At 37.4% G+C, this 23,154-nt stretch overlaps 1 non-coding gene across 1 annotated transcript; it reads right to left on the bottom strand.

Annotated features, from left to right (window-relative positions):
- Positions 1 to 22,368: 22,368 nt before the first annotated feature.
- LOC148565128 (small nucleolar RNA R71) lies at positions 22,369 to 22,476 on the bottom strand. Its single transcript, XR_015884130.1, has one exon. It is a non-coding gene; the product is annotated as a small nucleolar RNA R71 (small nucleolar RNA).
- Between the last annotated feature and the right edge of the window lie 678 nt (positions 22,477 to 23,154).

The raw sequence follows: 23,154 nt of genomic DNA, 5'->3' as shown, positions 1-23,154 counted from the left end.
ACAGTGAGGGGTGATGAGCTAAGCCCCTATGATCACCATCCTTCCTAGTGGTGCTGACCGTCAAGATAGTAACAGTAAAAAAGTGCTTGTCGGGAAGCAACCCGATGCTTCGTATCCTTAAGTTTGATTTATGCCTTGATTTTATTTAGTTTTGTTTGAGTTCCTACTGTTTTTTCTTTGTTTTACGTGTCTTGTTTTCATGCAGAGTGATTAGAATAGAAACAAGTGCAATCAAACTTAATTTCGGTCTTTCGAATACCCTGAAGGAGTTGGATTCGGACAGGATGGCACCTAACTTCACTTTCTGAAGTTAGGCACCATATCAACGCCAATTTTAAAGGAGCTTGCAGGAAGCTTGGCGCCTAACTTCACTTTCTTAAAATTAGGCGCCTCAAAAAACATACAAGAGAAGGTTGCTACGAGATGGGTTGCGCCTAACTTGACAATTCTAAAGTTAGGCGCCAACCTTTTAAAGAAAATTAGAGGAGGTGACGCCTAACTTGAGGCACCAAGTTAGGCGTGAGAGAGGGACTTTGCATTCGAGACATACGGCGCCTAACTTTGTACTACACGAATCATTAAAATCCTGAACCATATCTTGTTGATTCATTCCCCGTACCATGCCATATTCCTTTCCTTTTTCTTTGCCTTCTCAATCCCATTAAAATCCCTTTGCCTAAATCCTAACCCCTGCCACCCGTGACCATTCTCATTTCATATACCCCACCCCCCTTCGGAAATGAGAGACACAATCCCACCTTTTCCTGACCACGGAACCCCTGCCATATATATGACCTCCTAATATATAATATATATATATATATATATATATATATATATATATATATATATATATATATAATCTTGACCCCCACCTGTAACCCCTTAACCACACACATATATATATATACCCCCTTAACCACACAACAACGTTCCAAATCCTCTCTTTCTTTCATCACATGAACCCCCCTCCCCTCCTTACATCTTTTTCTTTTTTTTTTTTAATTTATTCAGATTTTAATTTTAAATAAATAAATAAATAAATAAAATAAATAAATAAATAACTATATATATATATATCCAAAAAAAATATTTTAATTAATTTTAACTTCTCTTGTCCTTTTATTATTTTCTTCTTCTTTTGTAATAATTTTTGTTTTTACTCATTCGTGCATTTTTTATGTCCCTCCCTGTTTTTAGTTTTTCTTTGGTATTGTCGCTTCGCTTGTGACTTTTCTATTTATTTAGTGGCACTAAAGGAAGGCAAATCATCTTCACAGAGGAGCACAGTCTGAAGGATCATCGGCCACTAGGATAACTGAGGTGGTTGAGTTCCTTTCATTCTATATTTTCTTCCGTTCTTATAATGTTATATTCCTATTTTCTGTTATTTTACTTGAATGTCTGCATGATCTTTCGTAATTCTGAGTCCTATTTCTAGTTTAATTCTGTTATTTTGAAATTTCAGTTATTTATCTTTTAATTGAAGAGACGTCTCATGTACCGCTCACTAAGCTCGAATCTAAAAAGAAAAGGAAAAGAAGTGATGAATGCATGATATGTTGCTACGGGATGTGGTGGTATTATCTGTGGTTCTGAATGCATGATATGAACAGTGCATATTTGAATTTGAATCAAAGGATGTTGGCGCATGAGGATCAGGAATTTAGAGAACTATTATGAATTCTCTGAATTAAACAAAAGTTTAATCCTTGAAGCAAAAGAAACAGTAAAAAGAATATGAAGAAGAGCAAGGTCCAAGGCTATGAGCATCAATGGCTAGGAAGGTCAAATATGATTAAAAAGCTCAAAGAGTTATTTTTCTAGCCATGTGCTTCTGGTGTAAATGTGTCAAGTAAATCTTGAGACAGAGCACTAAGAGTCAAGTCCAACTGCAAATATAGAGTATGCCAAAGGCTTTGAGCACCACTGTCTGGGAATAACTGAAAGAAAAATCAGAACTAAAAGAGAGTTCCCCAGTTAAGTGCTTGTGGTGTTTTTGTTTCAAGGAAAGTTTGAGACAAATCATTTAAAGTCACGGCTAGGCTCAAGGTGCAAAGCACCAAAGAAAAAAAATGAAAGAAAATTTGTTGTGTTCAAGGGTTAATCCGAAGTAAAAAGGGAAGAGAATTCATAATATTATCCGGATTCTAATTTCGAATGACAGTGACACTCCTCGAATTCAAAGGATAGTGAAATGCCAAAACTATTCAGAGTTTCAGTATGATAAACCCCACTTTGAGAAAAGACAAGAGCTCTATTGAGCACTCACCTCTCATGCAAATTCACATCCTAAGTTTATATTAGTTTTGGTTGCTTGAGGACAAGCAACAATTCAAGTTTGGTGTTATGATGCGTAAGCATCTATCCTATCTTTTTCTAGTGAACTAGCATTTGAATTGTTAAGTTTAATCAAAATTTAAATACCTTTTAGCCACTATGAATGCTACTTTGTGTTGTGTATAATTCTATTTATTTCAGGTAGCATTCAGATGGATTTGAGAAGTTGTGTAGCAGAAAAGGAAGAAAGCGAATGATGTTGTCAACCCGGACCTCTTTACACTCTAATAAGAATAACTTGAGATACAAAAGTCCAAGTGGCACGGTTCTAGTGGCATTGGAAAGTTAACTTCTAAAGCTTTCCAACGATATATAATAGTATACCTTTTCTCTACATTCTATACGGCCAAGATGGAGCCTAACTTGGAATTTCCCAAGTTAGGCGCCAGGATCACAATGCGCCCCATTTGCAAGCTGCCTAGGTGATAAATCACTATTTTATGGTTTATCTTGTGCTAATTTGAGTGGTTTTTATCAATTCTTTGCTCACTTATTCATATAATTTGCATGGTTTTATGAATCCTTCCTTATTCTGTGATATAGTTGAAAATATGTTTCCTAGGCCTTTAAACTGTTAATTTTAATAATCCTTTATTACCATTCGATGCCATGATCTGTATGTTGAGTGCTTTCAGGCTTTACAGGGTAGGAATGGCTTAGAGGATGGAAAGGAAACATGCAAAAGTGGAAGGAACGCAAAAAATGAAGTTTTGAGAAGCTGGCAGCGACGCGTACGCGTGCCTAGCGCAGAAGACAAGCGACGTGTACTCGTGACTGATGCGTACGCGTGACAAGGAATTTTGCCAAACGACGCGCATGTGTAACCTACGCGTACACGTGACATGCGCTACCTGCAAGAATCGCAGAAAACGCTGGGGGTGATTTTGGGCTGAGTTTGGACCCAGTTCCAAGCCCGAAAAACACAGAATAAAAGCTGTAGAATGGGGGAAACATAGGGAACAACTGATACAACTTTCATTCCTCTCTCTAGGTATTAGGATTTCTCTTAGTTTTAGGTTTATTTCTTCTCAATTTCAGGTTCTATGTTCCTTTAATTTAGTTTCCCTTCTACTTTTATTTGTTCTAGTATTCTAGTTTATTTCTTTTCTTTGTTGATTACTTTATGTTCACAATTTGGTTTATGAACTCCATGTTAGATTTAATTTCCTTATTTAATGCAATTTGAGGTATTTCATATTTATGATTTTAAATTAGCTTTTTACATTCTTAGCTTGAATTGAGTAATTAGAGACTCTTGAGTTATTAAACTCCTTTGTTGATTGATAATTGAAAGTTGCTAATTGACTTGAATTCCACTAACTCTAGTCTTTCCTTGGGTGTTTACTAGGACTTGAGGATTCATATTGATTTATCCATTTGACTTACCTTTATTTAGTAAGGGTTAACTAAGTGGGAGCAATGAACAATTCTCATCACAATTGATAAGGATAACTAGGATAGGATGTCTAATTCTCATACCTTGCCAAGAGTTTTGTTAATTATCAATTTACTTTCTTGCAATTTACTTTTCTTGTTCCTTATTCAAAAACCTAAAAAGATACAATCCCATAACCAATAATAAATCATACCTCCTTGCAATTCCTTGAGAGACGACCCGAGGTTTAAATACTTCGATTATTATTTTTATTGGGTTTGCTTTAGTGACAACCAAGTTTTTGTACGAAAGGATTTTTTGTTGGTTTAGAAACTAAACTTGCAACGAGAATTTATTTGTGAAATTCTTTACCAACAAAAATCCGTTCGTCAAAATGGCGCAGGTGCACGAAATTATGATCACATTTTTCACAACTCCGCACAACTAAACAACAAGTGCACTGGGTCGTCCAAGTAATACCTTACGTGAGTAAGGGTCGATCCCACGGAGATTGTCGGCTTGAAGCAAGCTATGGTTATCTTGTAAATCTTAGTCAGGAGATTAATGATAAAAATGATTTTGTTTATGAAAAATAAATAACATGAAATAAATGGTACTTGTGATTCAGTAATGAGGAACAGGTTGAGATTCCGGAGATGCTCTGTCTTTTTTCCTACTGTCTTTTTCTCCAAACACGCATGGCTTCCTTCAATGGCAAGCTGTATGTTGGTAGATCACCGTTGTCAATGGCTACCATCCGTCCTCTCGGATGAAAAATACCAGGCACGGTTTCTGTACGGCTAATCAACTGTCGAATCTCTCGTCTCGGATGAAAAATACCAGGTATAGCTATCGCACGGCTAATCATCTGTCGGTTCTCATTTGTGTCGGAATAGGATCTCTCTATCCTTTTGCACACTGTCACTGCGCCCAACATTCGTGAGTTTGAAGTTCGTCACAGTCATCCTGTTCCAGATCCTACTCGGAATACCACAGACAAGGTTTAGACTTTCTGGATCTCAGGAATGCTGCCAATTGGTTCTAGCCTCTACCACAAAGGTTCTAATCTCACGGACTCGGTCCGTGGATCAGAGCCCCAAGAGATACGCACTCAAGCGGTCGCCCAATGATTACGTTGAGCTCAGATAGAACGGGAGTGGTTGTCAAGCACGCATTCATAACTTTGAGAATGATGATGAGTGTCACGGATCATTATATTCATCATATTGAGGTACGAGTGAGTATCTTAGAACAGAAGCAAGTGTGATTGAATAAAAAATAGTAGTAATTGCATTAATCCATTAAAACACAGCAGAGCTCCTCACCCCCACCTATGGGGTTTAGAGGCTCATGCTGTAGAAGATACAATATGAAATGTAAAATGTCATGAGTTACAAAATGAATCTCTAAACTAGTAACTTAGGTTTACAAAAAATGAGTAACTAAGTGCAGATAGTGCAGAAATCCACTTCCAGGGTCCACTGGTGTGTGCTTGGGCTGAGCATTGAAGCTTTCACGTGCATAGGTCATTCTTGGAGTTAAACGCCAGCTTGGGTGCCAGTTTGGGCGTTTAACTCCAGTTCTGGTGCCAGTTCTGGCGTTTTACGCTAGAAAAGGGTCTCTGGTTGGCGTTTAACGCCCGTTTGGGCCATCAAATCTCGGGAAAAGCATGGATTATTATATATTGATGGAAATCCCAAGATGTCTACTTTCCAATGCAATTAAGAGCGCGCTAATTGGGCTTCTTTAGCTCCAAAAAATCCATTTCGAGTGCAGGAGGGTCAGAATCCAACAGCATCTGTAGTCCTTTCTCAGCCTCTGAATAAGATTTTTACTCAGGTCCCTCAATTTCAGCCAGAAAATACCTGAAATTTCAGAAAAACACACAAACTCATAGTAAAGTCCAAAAATGTGATTTTTGCATAAAAACTAATAAAAATATAAAAAAAAGTAACTAAAACATACTAAAAACTAACTAAAAACAATGCAAAAAGGGTATAAATTATCCGCTCATCACAATATCAAACTTAAATTGTTGCTTGTCCCCAAGCAACTAAAAACAAAATAGGATGAAAAGAAGAGAAAATACAATAAATTTCAAAATATCAGTGAAACTTAGTTCCAATTAGATGAGCGGGACTAATAGCTTTTTGCTTCTGAACAGTTTTGGCATTTCACTTTATCCTTTGAAGTTCAGAATGATTGGCATCCATAGGAACTCAGAATTCAGATAGTGTTATTAATTATCTTAGTTCAGTATGTTGATTCTTGAACACAACTACTTTATAAGTCTTGGCTGTGACCCTAAGCATTTTGTTTTCCAATATTACCACCGGATACATAAATGCCACGGACACAGAACTGGGTGATCCTTTCCAGATTGTGACTTAGCTTTGCTAGAGTCCCCAGTTAGAGGTACCCAGAGTTCTTAAGCACACTCGTTTTGCTTTGTACCACGACTTTAACCGCTCAGTCTCAAGCTTTTCACTTGACACCTTCACGCCACAAGCACATGGTTAGGGACAGCTTGATTTAGCCGCTTAGGCCAGGATTTTATTCCATTGGGCCCTCCTATCCATTAATGCTCAAAGCCTTGGATCCTTTTTACCCTTGCCTTTTGGTTTAAAGGGTTATTGGCTTTTTCTGCTTGCTTTTTCTTTTTCTTTCTTTTTTTTCTTTATTTTTCGCCCTTTTTTTTTTGCAAGCTTTGTGTTTTTCATTGTTTTTTCTTGCTTCAAGAATCAATTTTATGATTTTTCAGATTATCAATAACATTTTTCTTTTTTTCATTATTCTTTCAAGAGCCAACAATTTTAACATTCATAAACTTCAATATAAAAAATATGCACTCTTCAAGTATTCATTCAGAAAACAAGAAGTATTGTCACCACATCAAAATAATTAAGCTAATTTCAAGATAAATTTCAAAATTACGCACTTCTTGTTCTTTTGCAAACAAAAACATTTTTCTTTTAAGAAAGGTGAGGGATTCATGGAATCATTTATAGCTTTAAGACGTAGACACCAAACACTAATAATCATGTAATAAAGATAAAAACAAAACAGAAACTAAACATAAAAGCAAACAAATAACAATAAAAGAAAGGAAATAAAAAACATAAAAATAAGGGACTCTAATACTAATGCTCATGTAACTTCTTAAAATAGGTCTCTAATAACAAAAGTTATCACAGAGTTAGGACTCAACAACCTTTATTTTGGGAGATACTTGCTCTTTCAATCTGTGGGACGTCTAGCTCTTCAAGGGGCAGCTTCTGGCGCTTTAGCTCCTTTATCTCACGTCCTTGTTTCTCTTGTTCTTTGAGTAGTTTACAGAGCATGCTATTTTGATTCTGCTGCTCTTCTTTGAGTTGATCCATAGCTTCTTGTAGCTTGGTGACAGATGCTTCTAAGCGGGCCCAATATTCAAATTGAGGAATTTCTGAGAGGAGCTCATGCGCCCTCCTCTTGATGGGGTTGTCTTGAACTTGAGGTCCATCCATCACCTTTTTGGTGATTGGGCATTCAACTGGGATATATTCATCTACACCCATCTCTACCCTCGCATCTTTACATAACAAACTAATCAAGCTTGGGTAAGCCAATTTAGCATCAGTGGATTGCTTGTTTGCAAATGTGTAAATTTCACCAGGAATCATCTGATGAATATCTACTTCTTTCCCCAGCATAATACAGTGAATCATCACTGCTCTCTTGACAGTGACTTCAGAATGGTTGCTGGTTGGGAGTATAGAACGCCCAATGAAATTCAGCTAACCTCTAGCAACTGGTTTGAGATCTCCTCTCTTTAGCTGGTTTGGGACACCTTTTGTATTAGTAATCCACTTGGTTCCAAGGAGGCATATGTCCTCTAGAACTTGATCTAGCCTTTTATCTTTGGCCATTCTCCTATTAAAGGATTCTGGATCATCTTGTAGTTGAGAAAGCTTGAGAACTTCTCTCACTTTGTCAAAGTGGAAGTAAATAATCTTCCCTCTGACCATAGTCTGAAAGGAGTGGAAGGTAGTTCCCTCTAATCTTTCTTTATCCGTCATCCACAGATTTGCATAGAATTCCTGGACTCTATAATGAGAACATGCATCAATGTCAAATTAATCAAAGATGGGAGGAGCTGCAAAGACTTGATCAACCCTTTCGACAACAACCTCCTCAAAGGTGCCATGGGCAACGACCATTCTACGATGCATCCCAAGACAATAGTTATGGTGGACCCTTTCGTGACAACCAGGCTCCACCAAGTTACTATGATCAAGAGCCATTCCAGGGTGCGTACCAAGACGATGGATATGATAGACCCCCTTGTAGTTACCAAGCTCCACCTTATCAACCTGATGGATGTGGTAGTCCTTCCTATACGTGTCACCAACCGCCACCACATACCTATTTACCACCTCCTCAACATAATTTTGAACCACCCTACTCGCAAGCTCCTTTTCACCATTCGCCTTCATATGACCCTAATCCTTACCCACTATACCAACTACCATATGAACCACACATAGAACCACCCCAATTCCAAAATAATTGCCCCCCTTCATCTTCCTATGACGAGATGCTTCAATCTCTTGCACAAAGAAAAAATACCATGGAAAGCGCACTTACTAGTATGACCTCCGCTATACAAGCCCTCATCTTCCAAATTGGATCATCGAATACCTCCAACAATCAATCCTCAAGCTCTAGTGCACCACTTTTTCAAATCCATAATGATCTCTCCATCCCATCACCACCCATCATGGAAGAGCACCTATATCCATCAATCTAAGAGCAACATGATCCCAATTGTGCTACTGACCCGGAACAAGAGAGAAGGGATCAGTTTCACGAATTCATACTTCATAAGAAGATAGAGGAGGCCCTAAAAGTGGAAGTAGGAGAGACCCTTGAAGAAAGTTGTCAAGAGGTGGAAGTCAACAATGAGGAGCTGGATTTTGTACTAGAGCAAGTGGAGAACACTGAAATTATCAAATAAGAGGAAGTAGTTGAGGACTTAGGAGATACGGAACCTCCATGGGAAACTCAAGTCATAGAGCCTCCTTCCAAGACGTTTGAAGACTTGGAAGTGGTTGATCATGAGATGGGTTCAATAATTCATGAGCTTCTACCTATAATTGAACCCTCTCCCATTGAACAAAAAGAAGAGGTTGAAATTGAAGAAGCTTGCAAAGAGGTAGAAGTTTTCAAGGAAGAGATAAAGGGAATGGAGCTGGAAATCACCTTGTCAAAGTTGTTGGAGACCTCTCCCCCAAAGCCATCACCATCTATTACTTCATTCAAGTGGGTAAGTCTTTCATCTCTAAGCCTAATTAGCCCACTTGAATATGCTTTGCTTGAGACGGATGGGCAACTTAGAGCTCTCTGTGGCTATAAGAGTAAGAGGGAGATGGTTAGTGGTAAGAGTTGTCATGCAAGGTTCAATACGGTTGCATACTCAAAGTTAAAGTGCAAGGACTGGTGTAGAGCTCGATTGAATGGGTCTAGGAAGTTATTTGGATGTCTCAGTGAGAATTCTGATTGCTCAACACCCAAGTGGAAAAATGATGATCAACAAGAAGACGGATGCAAAAGCAAGGTTTAGGATCCCGGAATTCATTCTAGCAATCGACACTCCTGGAGCTTTGTCACTTGCTTTAACTTGCTCGAAGGCTTTATGTGCCTAGTTTGTGACCCCGAAGGTTATTGGAATCGTAAACATTGGTGGGGATTCCTGGATGAGTTCAAGCATAAGCCACCATGACAGGGAGCTCACCAAATGTCCAACTTAAGGACTTTAAATAAAAGTGCTAGGTGGGAGACAACCCACCATGGTATGATCGCTCTTTTTTAGTCTTAGTTTTATTTTATTTTGTTTTATTCTTAGTTTTACTTTATTCTATTTTTCTTAGTGTTCATTAATAATGTCTGCATCATCATCTGCATTTTGCATTCTACATATTGCATAAAAAAAAAGAACCACACCACACCTGCGCATAGGCCACGCGTGGGCGTCGATCCCAAATCGGCGTTTTCATCCAACGACCAGAAAGTTGTGATGGAATTGTGCGGCTGGTGTGCTATAAGCACAATTTGGCCTAACGTACGTGTCTCCGACGCGTACGCGTCAATTTCGTCATTAGCACCCCACGTGTGGGAGTGCGCTATGCGCACGTGTCGCATGAAAAGTCTAGCCCCCTCCAAATCAAATAGAGGGTTGTGCCAAAACGACGCTGGAAGCGTGTGTTTAGCACAATTTTGGTCGATGTGTATGCGTGCCTCACGCGTACGCGTTATCTTCATTTATCCCGTTTCACGCGTTCGCGTCTACGATGCATACGCGTCGACGCATTTTTCCCCCATCCACGCCCAGGCGTGATCCACACGTACGCGTGGATTTGATTTTATTAACCCCCCCTGATGCAAGAACCCTAACCTTCACGTGCCCCTTTCTTCCTTCTCCCCACTCAACGTTCCATTTCCCCCCTTCCCTCCAAACCTCCATTGCCACCACTCGCCACCACCAGCCTCCCACCACAGTCACCGCCAGTAACCCCAGACCGCCGCTCACTCTTCCCCACCCCTTTCTTCTACTCTTCTTCTCCTTTTTCCGCCTGCCACCGCCACCCTTGCCTTCGCCAAGCTCGCCTCCGATGCCGCCGTGCTGCCGCCATGCCACCGCCGTCTCTGGCCATCACCACCACCTTCCCAACTCCTTTTCCAATCCTGTTACTGCACCCTTCCAGCTTTCCCATGTCTTCCTCTGCATTCAGTTTCATTCAATTAAGTCAGTTATCATAATTTCAATTCTTTTCAATTTAGGATAGTTAGAGATGCATATTTTTAGTGGATTTTAGGTGGTTAGGTAGCTAGGTTGTGGTTAGTAGATTTAGGTCTGATTAGTGCTCCGTTCTTACTGACTGGAATGGTTAATTCATCTCTATTTGCGCCAATGCTCTGCCCTGTGCTGAATTGTTATTGATGCTATGATTATATTTCATTGTTTGCTTTTGTGCTACACTAGTTTCTTGTTGCTGCTGCGTATTATCTGAATTTGCTGGGATCCTGTATGAATTCGCTTTTGTGCTACATATGGTTTTTGTGTTTTTAATGGTTAATGCATTCATCAGAAGTCCAAACTGATAAGCTAAATTTGGAACTAGCCTGCTGCTTTCGTCTACTTTCTGATGTCTGAGTCACATGAATTACCTTGTTCTTCTTGCTGTTACCATATATTGAAATTCATTTGCTGATTGAAATTTTTGCTCTGAGTCCATATGACATGCTGATTGCTACTTCTTTGATGAACTGCCTTGACTCAATTTGAACTAATTTTTTGCTGTTTGCTCTTCCGGGAACATTCCTTTTACTGCCGAAATGCTGCCTAATTTTTCTGAAACATGTTTTACTTGACTTCCACTCATGATTTGACTTTAGTGCTTTTGAAATTGCGATTTACTTGGTTTACACCAATGCCATTTCATGAGTTGCTGGGCTAACATTTCCATTCCAACTGGTTCCCTTCTTAATTGAATTGCATTGTTGATGATTTTATTTCTCTTTGTGCTTTCTTTACTACCTGATTTATCCTCAATGATTTGCATTGTCTGCTTGAATGTGAGTTGCGTGTTCTTACACCTTGTGATTTCTGTTAGCTAGGAACTACAGTACCATGCCACTAATTTTAACATACCTTTCTAACTTTTGACTTCGTTGACTTCCTAACTTTTCTCTTAGTTTTACACTAACTTTTTTCAACCCCTTTCAAGGCATGTTTATTGTTGTTTCTTGACATACAAGCTTTCTGAATTTCTTTTAATAGAATTTTGGATTGTGATTTCTGATGGTTTCTTTGAATCCTACCTTGCATCCAGTCCAAAATTCTATATCTTTATGACTCACTTCTTGCATTAGCTTTCTTTCCTCTTTTACCTATCCACTGCTTGTTATGCTTGCCCATTAATTGCCTATGTATTTCCCTGCTTTATTTGTTAATCTGTACCCTAGAATTTCTGTTTTTCAGGATGTCTGATCCAAAAGAAAAGGGCAAGGCTAACGCCAGCACTGGTAAAAGGAAAAGAGGACAGTCCTCTGTCGCTCTGTCAAATATTCTAAGGGATGAATCCTGGCATGAGAAGAACTTCACTTCACAGGAAAAAGAAGATCAACTAGTACCTGCGACTAACCCAATCAAGTTTGCAAATCGCTACTGTGAACTGATATTTCCGGTCTTTGCTGATAAGCGACACCTATATTTGGAAAGGACTCTCAGAATACCAACTGAATTACAGCAGTACACTACAGAGCAGATCAAACAGAGAGGTTGGTTCTTTCTAGAGAGGAATTTGACAGAGTTTAATGCATCCTTGATCCGAGAATTCTACTGCAACTATTACAAGATGACCCTGGATGCAATCTAGCTAAGAGGAAAACAGATATTGGTTACTGAGGAGGCCATAGAAGATATCCTTCATTTCCAGCTAAAATCAGCCGAAGCTGATGGTTATTAGAAGGCTGAGGAGTTCATTAGGCTTATGAGCTTTGATTGGGATGCTGTGAGGCGCACCATAGCCATTGATCCTGCTGTTCCCTGGGCTATGGGTAAGTCGACGGTAACTCCAAAGGGCATCAAGATTATCTATCTTAATGATGAGGCTCGGCTCTGGCAACAAATACTAAGCAACTATGTTATGCCTAGCACTCACGAGTCAGAGGTGCCGGCTGCTATGATCATTCTCATCTGGTGTGTTATGGAAGGCAAGGAACTATACCTTCCACGGTTCATCAGGAAATACATGGCTAGAGTCCATGTCAGAGGCACCCTACCTTTTCCCTATCTGATTACCCAGATGGCCCACCCAGCTGATGTGCCTTGGGAATTTGAGGATGAGAAGCCACCGGTTGCCAAATGCAAAAAGATTATTCCACATGGCAAGGGTTCAAAGCTTTAGGCCACAGACCACCCTCTCTTACTGCCTCTACTGACACGGCCACATCCTCCGCAGCACCCTCAGTGCCTGCTGCACCTCCCGCATCCACAGCACCTTCTTTCGCTTCCCAGCCCATCTACCATCTAGTGCACTGCCTCTTTGAGCGCATCGATTAGATGGAGTGCCGCACTCAGCGACGTATTGAGCAGTCTGAGCGTCGCAACAAGCGACGCTATGAGCATCTGAAGATGATGATTAGGACTGGGCATACTGATATCCCCTCCGAGCCTGACACACCATCAGAGTACTCTGAGGAGGCGGATGAGGATGAGTAGGATGAGGAGGCACAGGTGGCAGACCAGCAGCAGGCACAGCACGAGGAGCCTCAGCTTGAGTAGCCTGCAGCGCCTCAGGCCCCTACACAGCTAGAGTCCACAGAGCCAGCAGCAGCACACCCTTCAGGAGGCGGTCATCCCTCACACCCAGCTTGACTGAGCATCGAGGACGATGCTGTGATATAAGTGTGGGGAGGTCGCCATCTCTGGCAGATTCTTGGTGAACTATTTTAGACCTTTTATCCTATTTCTGCTTTATTTTGTATTTTTGCTTTATTTTATTTTATTTCATCTTATTTTCCTTTTAGTACTTGCACATTTTCTTTTACTGTACTTTTGTCTATTTTTACTTTGTTACATTTCGCACTTTGGGCTGTATATATCTTAGATATTTAACTTGAATTGCACCTTTAGTTTATTAGTTATGATATGGAAAAACATGGATTATTAAGTTAGTTTACCCTTTTAGCACATGAGAATTTGGTTTGATTGAAAATAGGGTGTAAACTAAAAAATTTATAGTTTTTCACAATCACAATATTCCATTTAGTATATATATCATAATAAATGTTGGTCAGTTGATGACATTTTCAAGGAACATATTTATTTTTAGGAAAGGCATTTAAGATTCACATTGAATTGAGATAAAAACCCTTTTGGTAACTTGCAAGCTATATACATAATTGGAATATGATTTTTGAGCTAAACTAAAACACAACCCGTGAGTTTTTGAGCTTAATTGCATGGTTATATTATTTAAACCATAATATTTTATTCCTGTGTGTTTCTTCACTATGATTGCAGACTTTACTTTGTTCCATTCTATATGTCCACTGTTTAGTGTATTTACATACTTGCATATGATTGAGGCCATTATTTGTCATTAGTTCACTTATCCCAAATAGCCTACCCCTTCAATCAACCTTGTTTGCCACTTTGAGCCTTTTAATCCCCATTTATTCTGTATTTTACCACATCACTAGCCTTAAGCGGAAAAACAAATTAATTACCCCAAATTGAATCCTTGGTTAGCTTAAGATAGAGATTGTGTATCAATTAAGTGTGGGGAATCGTGGGAACTTGGGTTGATAAGAAAGTGTTGAATTGATATTGGCAATTTGGGTGCATACTCATGTGAGACCAAAACAATTAAAAATCCATGTGCATTGACATGTTATGTTTACCTTTATATTTTTAATGAAAAAAAATCAAATAAATAATTAAATAAATAAATAAGGGAACAAAATTACCCCAGTGTTAAGTTTAATAAAAGATCAATGCATATGTGATAAAATTAAAGATAATCTGGTACATGAGTGTGTGATGCAAAAGTGGGAATTATGGGTAGCTAGGCATGATTTTAAAAGTATATAGAGTATGTGTATGTTAGGTGAGAACTTAGGCTAGTCAAGGATTCAATTTGTAGCTCACTTGGCCATACATATATCCTCACCCTTGCCTTAACCCCATTACAACCTTGAAAAGACCTCATGATGTTTGTATTTGTGCATTAAATATTTGTTGATTGGTTAGATGAAGAACAAAGTCTTAGAAAGCATGACTAGAGAAGAGTAGAGTGATTAACCCCAAACACTGAATGATTAGAGTGCATATACAATTCCAGTGAGGGTTCCAAAGCTCATCTCCATATGTCCATATTTGATCATTGCTTGTCTTGCAATTTTGTGAACTCTTATGGTTGACTCAACTCAATTGTGAATATGTTTTAAGGAGATTTAGTCCTTGATTTTGCATATATGATTTTCTTAAAATTTGACTCAATTTGACCACATGTATGCTTATATATATAGGTAGATAGTAATTAGAATTGCATGATGCATAGGTAGCTTGCATTTAGATAGATTGCATTGCATAAGTTCCACCATTCTGCCTTCACTCTTTTTCAGTTTCTCTTAAGTTGAGCATGAGGACATGCTAATATTTAAGTGTGGAGAGATTGATAAACCACTATTTTATGGTTTATCTTGTGCTAATTTGAGTGGTTTTTATCAATTCTTTGCTCACTTATTCATATAATTTGCATGGTTTTACGAATCCTTCCTTATTCTGTGATATAGTTAAAAACATGTTTCCTAGGCCTTTAAACTATTAATTTTAATTATCCTTTATTACCATTCGATGCCGTGATCTGTATGTTGAGTGCTTTCAGGATTTATAGGGTAGGAATGGCTTAGAGGATGGAAAGAAAACATGCAAAAGTGGAAGGAACGCAAAAAATGAAGTTTTGAGAAGCTGGCAGCGACGTGCATGCGTGGACGACGCGTATGTGTGCCTAGCGCAGAAGACGAGAGACGTGTACGCGTGACAAGGAATTTCGCCAAACGATGCGCACGCGTGACCTACGCGTACGCGTGACATGCGCTACCTGCAAGAATCGCAGAAAACGCTGGGGGCGATTTTGGGATGAGTTTGGACCCAGTTCCAAGCCCGAAAACACACAGAATAAGAGCTGTAGAATGGGGGAAACACAGGGAACAACTGATACAACTTTCATTCACATAATTTTAGGTTTTAGATGTAGTTTCTAGAGATAGAGGCTCTCTCCTCTCTCTAGGTATTAGGATTTTTCTTAGTTTTAGGTTTATTTCTTCTCAATTTTAGGTTCTATGTTCCTTTAATTTAGTTTCTCTTCTACTTTTATTTGTTCTAGTATTCTAGTTTATTTCTTTTCCTTGTTGATTACTTTCTGTTGACAATTTGGTTTATGAACTCCATGTTAGATTTAATTTCTTTATTTAATGCAATTTGAGGTATTTCATATTTATGATTTTAAATTAGCTTTTTACATTCTTATCTTGAATTGAGTAATTAGAGACTCTTGAGTTATTAAACTCCTTTGTTGATTAATAATTGAAAATTGCTAATTGACTTGAATTCCACTAACTCTAGTCTTTCCTTGGGAGTTGACTAGGACTTGAGGATTCATATTGATTTATCCATTTGACTTACCTTTATTTAGTAAGGGTTAACTAAGTGGGAGCAATGAACAATTCTCAGCACAATTGATAAGGATAACTAGAATAGGACATCTAATTCTCATACCTTGCCAAGAGTTTTCTTAATTATCAATTTACTTTCTTGCAATTTACTTTTCTTGTTCCTTATTCAAAAACTCAAAAAGATACAATCCCATAACGATTAATAAATCATACCTCCCTGCGTTCCTTGAGAGACGACCCGAGGTTTAAATACTTCGGTTATTATTTTTATTGGGTTTGCTTTAATGACAACCAAGTTTTTGTACGAAAGGATTTTTTGTTAGTTTAGAAACTATACTTGCAACGAGAATTTATTTGTGAAATTCTTTACTGACAAAAATCCGTTCGTCACTAGGCCACGCCTAACTTCAAATTCATGAAGTTCAGCACCAGGTTCAGCAATTTGAGGTGCTCCCCAACTCTCCAAGAAGCCAGCACGCAATCTTTTATTAATTTTGATTAAATTTTTATTTTATTTCACAATAGGAAAAGATATTATTTAGTTTTAGAAAATATATTTTAAATTAATTAGGATCAGATATAAAAGGAAAAAGAATTAGCCCTTCGAGCTCTTCTCTTCTCTCTTACCTCATTTCGCACTTTACAGTTTTTCAGAATCGTTGTTTTCTCTCTGAACCATGAGTAACTAAACCTCCACTGTTAAGGCTAGGAGCTTTGTTTATTCTATGGATTAATACCGTTACTTTTCTATTTTAATTCATGTATTGATTTTAAATTCAAGAATTATTTTCGTTCTTCATCTTATGAATCTGGGTGGAACAGGAGTATGACCCTTATTCTAATTGAGTTCTTGTAAACCTTGGAAAAGCTCTTTGCATGAACAACAGCTTGAAAAAAAATTCTCCTAAATCACTAATTATCTGGACTTCACGGGATACGTGACATATAATCCTCTTATATTTGGATAATTAGGGTTTCTGTAGCACATAAACTAGAATTGAACTTAACCCTCTAATCGGAGTCAAGTGACCAAGGAATTTGCGGTTGATGAAAGTTAGAGGAGACTAAAAAGGTCTAAGGAATTAGGGTTTAGTCACATATAGTTTGCCATGAATTGAATCTTGCATGATTAAAATAGTTAGTAAGAAATGTTAATCCAGAAAATAAATATCTCTAACACCTTAATTGTTTTACTCATATATTTCACAACCCGTTTACTACTTGCTTTTTGATTTTCTGAATTTACTGTTTAATGCAAGTGAGACCCAAACACTCTTTTCTGCCTGTCTAACTAAGTAAATCACGTAATCAATGTTGCTTAGTCTATCAATCCTTGTGGGATCGATCCTCATTCACTTGAGGTACTACTTGGTACGACCCGATGCACTTGCCGGTTATTTTGTGGGTTATAAATTCTGCTCTAGTGATTCTTGATAGTTGATTCTAGTTTTAGTGGATTTAGGATTGAAGGTTTGAATTGCTGAAAGTGTTTGATATGTCCCAATTATTGATTCTAGTTTAGTGGATTTAGTGAATTTATGGATGTGGCTTCTTTATTATTGAATGTTGTTCATTGATTGTTGATAATTGGTTCTGTTTAAGTTAATTGTTAATCGATAGAGTTTGTGGCGTATTCCAGTTATAGATGAAACTCTGCCAAAATTTCTAAAAAATTCTCTATATATTATGGTTATTTGCTTCTAAAGTTTCAATTTATATTGCCATATTAGTTTGTTTGTGAATTGTTGATAGGTTTGCGTCAAACAACAACGCATGTACTTAGGAGATGACCAACGTTATCAAGTTGATGTATGACCATCCATACCCGAGCTACAAGAAGATCCCCTCTGAGAGCAGAGAGCGATGGTTTTGAAAGTGGGTGGTAAAACGTAATATAGTCAAACCTTATTAGCTAGTTTATATCTTCTATTTTGTTTAATGCGATATATTTTGATTAACTAGTTTTAAAGTTTCTTTGTGCAGCTGAACTTTATATGGGACAAGGGGCACGATGCCCTCAGCAGGACGATATACAACCATCGAATGGGTAGGCGGTTGCAACAGATGCTAGAGGATGTACGTGAGAGGCGCAACCACCTCACTTCCTAGCTTTTCCTGGAAATAAAAAAAGTCTTCGTACGTTCACTGGAAGATCGATGAGGGGTTTAGGCATCAGTGTCTCAAAAACAGAGCTAACAGGGCATCGGCCAGGTCATCTAAGTATACCAGCGGCTCAGTAACCTTCATAAAGACTAAGGCCAGGCTAGAATGTAGTGTAACACCCTACCACACAGAGCTTTATGCCTAGGACGTAAGTCATAGGTGGCGAGGTGTTATGACCTCTAAAAATGAAAATACTTATATAATATAGTTGGGAGGAATTGTAACTAGGAGCCTTAAAAAGGAAGAAAAATATAAGCGTAACAGAAGTCGCATGATGAGCGGATAATTTATACCCTTTTTGGCATTGTTTTTACATAGTTTTTAGTATGTTTTAGTTATTTTTTATTATATTTTTATTATTTTTATGCAAAAATCACAATTGTGGACTTTACTATGAGTTTGTGTATTTTTCTATGATTTCAGGTATTTTCTGGCAAAAATTGAGGGACCTGAGCAAAAATCTGATTCAGAGGCTGAAAAAGGACTGCAAATGCTGTTGGATTCTGACCCTCCTGCACTCGAAGTAGATTTTCTGGAGCTATAGAAGGCCAATTGGCGCGCTCTCAACTGAGTTCGAAAGTAGACATCTTGAGCTTTCCAGCAATATATAATAGTCTATACTTTGCCTGAGATTTGATGTCCCAAACTAGCGTCTAAACGCCCACCAAAGACCCTTTTCTGGAGTAAAACGCCAGAACTGGCACCAGAACTGGACTTAAACGCCCAAAATGGCACCCAAGCTGGCGTTTAACTCCAAGAATGGCCTATGCACATGAAAGCTTCAATGCTCAGCCCAAGCACACACCAAGTGGGCCCCGGAAGTGGATTTCTGCACTATCTGCACTTAGTTACTTATTTTCTATAATCCTAGTAACTAGTTTAGTATAAATAGCACTTTTTACTATTGTATTCATATCTTTGGATGTTTAGTCCTTAGAACTTTAAATCACATTTTGAAGGCTGGCCATTCAGCCATGCCTAGACTTTCTCTCTTATGTATTTTCTATGGTGGAGTTTCTACACCTCATAGATTAAGGTGCGGAGCTCTGCTATTCTTCATGAATTAATGCAAGTACTATTCTTTCTCTATCAATTCACACTTACTTCTTCTCCAAGATATACTCTCGTACTTAATTCAGTTAAGTCAGAATGAAGGGGTGACCTGTGATAATCACCCACTATCTTCATTACTCGTTTAGCCAAAATCTGTGTGCCTGACAACCATAAGCGGTCTACATGATGTTCAACGTTGTCATTGGACGACAGCCGAAGTATATTCTCTTGGGTCTCTAATACACGGACCGAGTCCGTAAAATTAGGATCTTCGTGGTATAGGCTAGAACCATTGGCAGCATTCCTGAGATACGAAAAGTCTAAACCTTGTCTGTGTTATTTCGGGTAGAATCTGGGAAGGAATGACTGTGATGAGCTTCAAACTTGTGAATGTTGGACGTAGTGACAGTGTCCAAAAGGATAAGGGTCCTATTCTGACGCTAGTGAGAACGTACAGATGATTAGCCGTGCGGTAGCTATACCTGGTATTTTTCATCCGAGACGAGAAATCCAACAATTGATTAGCCGTGCAGAGATTGTACCTGGTATTTTTCATCCGAGTGGATCATACAGCTTGCCATGGAAGGGAGCACGCATGCATGGAAGAAGACAATAGGAAAGCAGAGGTTCAGAAGCAACAAAGCATCTCCAAGTGCTTATCTGAAATTCCCACCAATGAATTACATAAGTAACTTTATTTTATTTTATATTTTATTTATCTTTTAATTATCAAAACCTCGTAACCATTTGAATCCATCTGACTAAGATTTACAAGATGACTATAGCTTGCTTCAAGCTGACAATCTCCGTGGGATCGACCCTTACTCACGTAAGGTATTACTTGGACGACCCAGTGCACTTGCTGGTTAGTTGTGCGGAGTTGTGAAAAGTGTGAATCACAATTTCATGCACCAAGTTTTTGGCGCCGTTGCTGGGGATTGTTCGAGTTTGGACAACTGACGATTCATCTTGTTGCTTAGATTAGGTAATTTTATTTTATGTTTAAGCTTTTTATTTTTATTTTCAAAAAAAAAATTATTATAGTTTTCGAAAAATTCCAAAAAAATGTTCTTCAGAATTTTTAAGAATGAATTCTAGAGCTTCTTGAGATATGTTGAAGCCTGGCTGGCTGTTAAGCTTGGCTGGTCATTTGGCCATGTCTAATTCTTTTGGACCGAAGCTTTAGACTAACATTGCATGAATCCTGGAATTCTTATTAAAAATTTTGAATTTCTTTATCTTCTTTTGCCAAAATAATTTTGAAAAATACAAAAAAATTAATAAGACCATAAAAACCAAAAATTTTGTGTTTCTTGTTTGAGTCTTGTGTCAAATTTAAAGTTTGGTGTCAATTGCATGTTTTAATTTTTCTTAAATTTTTGAAAATATATGCATTGTGTTCTTCTTTGATCTTCAAGTTGTTCCTGATATTTTCGTTATTTAATTTTGTGATTTTCTTGTTTTGTGTTCTTTGTTGTTTTTCATATGCATTTTCGAATTCATAGTGTCTAAACATTAAAAATTTCTAGGTTCGGTGTCTTGCATGTGTTTCTTTTCTTAAAAATTTTTCAAAAATATGTTCTTGATGTTCATCATGATTTTCAAAGTGTTCTTGGTGTTCATTTGACATTCAAAGTATTCTTGCATGCATTATTTGTTTTGATTTTTATGTCTTGTGTCATTTTGTTGTTTCTCTCTTTCTTCATTAATTCAAAAATAAAAAATAATATCTTTCCCTTATTTTACTCATAAATTTTGAAATTTTGGGTTGATTTAGTCAAAATATTTAAAATTTGGTTGTTTCTTGTTAGTCAAGTCAAAATTTTAATTTAAGAATCTTATCTTTTCAAATCTTTTTCAAAAATCAAATCTTTTTCATTTTTTTTCTCAATATTTTCAAAAAATTTTAAATTGATTTTCAAAATTTTTTCCTTAATTTTTATTTCATAAATTTCGAAATTATTGCTAACATTTAATGTTTTGATTCAAAAATTTCAAGTTTGTTACTTTCCTGTTAAGAAAGGTTCAATCTTTAAATTCTAGAATCATATCTTTTAGTTTCTTGTTCATCAAGTCATTAACTTTAATTTCAAAAATCAAATCTTTTTAATTTCCTTTTCAAATCTTTTTCAAAATAAATTTCAATCATATATTTTTCAAAATTTAATTTCAAAATCTTTTTCTAACTTCTTATCTTTTCAAAATTTACTTTCAAATCTTTTTCAATTAACTATTTGACTTTTTGTTTGTTTTACTATTTCTTATCTTTTTCAAAACTACCTAACTACTTTTTTATCTCTAATTTTCGAAAACCACTAACAACTTTTTCAAAATTCTTTTTAATTAACTAATTGTTTTAAATTCTAATTTTATTTTATTTCTTTTAATAAATTCAAATTCTAACTAATAATTAAAATAAAAACAAAAATATTTTTCTTTTCTTTTAAATTAATATTCGAATACTCTCTCTCTCTCATCTCTTTCTATTTATTTATTTAATTACTAACACTTCTCTTCTTCTTAAAATTCGAACCCTCTTCCTCTCTCTGTGTTCGAATTCTCTTTATTCTCTATCTACCTCATTCTTCTATTCTTCTCTTCTTCTACTCATATAAAGGAATCTCTATACTGTGACATAGAGGATTTCTCTTCTTTTCTGTTCTCTTCTTTTTCATATGAGCAGGAACAAGGATAAGAATATTCTTGTTGAAGTTGATCTTGAACCTGAGAGGACTCTGAAGAGGAAGCTAAGAGAAGCTAAAGCACAACACTCTGGAGAGGACCTTACAGAAATTTTTGAAAAAGAAGAAGATATGGTAGCCGAAAATAATAACAATGGTGGAAATGCAAGGAAGATGCTTGGTGACTTTACTGCACCAATGTCTGACTTCTATAAAAGAAGCATCTCAATTCCTGCAATTGGAGCAAACAACTTTGAGCTTAAGCCTCAATTAGTTTCTCTAATGCAGAAGAATTGCAAGTTTCATGGACTTCCATTGGAAGATCCTCATCAGTTCTTAGCTGAATTCTTGCAAATATGTGACACTGTTAAGACCAATGGGGTTAATCCTGAGGTCTACAGACATATGCTTTTCCCTTTTGCTGTAAGAGACAGAGCTAGGATATGGTTGGACTCACAACCTAAAGAAAGCCTGAACTCTTGGGAAAAGTTGGTCAATGCTTTCTTGGCCAAATTCTTTCCACCTCAAAAGTTGAGCAAGCTTAGAGTGGAAGTCCAAACCTTCAGACAGAAGGAAGGTGAATCCCTCTATGAAGCTTGGGAAAGATACAAGCAATTGATCAAAAGGTGTCCTTCTGACATGCTTTCAGAATGGAGCATCTTATGTATATTCTATGATGGTCTGTCTGAATTATCCAAGATGTCATTGGACCACTCTGCTGGTGGATCCCTTCATCTGAAGAAAACCCCTGCAGAAGCCCAGGAACTCATTGAGATGGTTGCAAATAACCAGTTCATGTATACTTCTAAAAGAAATTCTGTGAATAATGGAGTGACTCAGAAGAAAGGAGTTCTTGAGATTGATACTCTGAATGCCATTATTGGCTCAGAATAAAATATTGACTCAGCAAGTCAATATGATTTCTCAGAATCTGACTGGAATACAAGCTGCATCTGGCAGTGCTAAAGAAGCTTCATCTGAAGGAGAAGCTTATGACCTTGAGAATCCTGGAATGGAAGAAATAAATTACATGGGAGAATACTATCGAAACACTTACAATCTTTCATGGAGGAATCATCCTAATTTCTCATGGAAGGATCAACAGAAGCCTAATCAAGGCTTCAATAATAATAATGGTAGGCGAAATAGGTTTGGCAATAGCAAGCCTTTTCCATAATCTTCTAAGCAACAGATAGAGAATTCTAAGCAGAGCCTCTCTGACTTAGCAACCATAGTCTCTGATCTATCTAAGACCAGTCTCAGTTTCATGACTGAAACAAGGTCCTCCATCAAAAATTTGGAGGCACAAGTAGGTAAGCTGAG

This window comes from Arachis ipaensis, chromosome B5 (genome assembly GCF_059453495.1).
Source record: "Arachis ipaensis isolate K30076 ecotype BB chromosome B5, ASM5945349v1, whole genome shotgun sequence".
NCBI classification, from domain to species: domain Eukaryota; kingdom Viridiplantae; phylum Streptophyta; class Magnoliopsida; order Fabales; family Fabaceae; genus Arachis; species Arachis ipaensis.
The sequence above is the reverse complement of the archived record's forward strand: the minus strand, read 5'-3'. Positions and strand labels throughout refer to the sequence as shown.